Source organism: Capsella rubella, unplaced genomic scaffold (genome assembly GCF_000375325.1).
Source record: "Capsella rubella cultivar Monte Gargano unplaced genomic scaffold, Caprub1_0 scaffold_3, whole genome shotgun sequence".
NCBI classification, from domain to species: domain Eukaryota; kingdom Viridiplantae; phylum Streptophyta; class Magnoliopsida; order Brassicales; family Brassicaceae; genus Capsella; species Capsella rubella.
In genome coordinates this window covers 3,607,875-3,608,129 of record NW_006238921.1, presented here as the reverse complement: position 1 = coordinate 3,608,129, position 255 = coordinate 3,607,875, and positions in this window count along the sequence as shown.

The following is a 255-nucleotide window of genomic DNA, read 5'->3' as shown; positions in this document are numbered from 1 at the left end:
TTCAATTGAACATAGATCCTATTTGGCAGAGAGGTTTCCATGTACAATTTATTCAACAAACTCCACATTTCAGCTGCAGTTTCACAGTGATTTATCTTTCTGAGTACCTTGTCACCGATATGATTGATGATGATGTTAAGAGCCTGCTGGTCAGGCACTTCTTTGGTTTGCGGTACATCGGAATCTGAGGGATCTCCTTCTGCTGGTTTCTTCAGCTCACTCTTGGACAGAGGCACAATCTTTGTTAAAGATGGG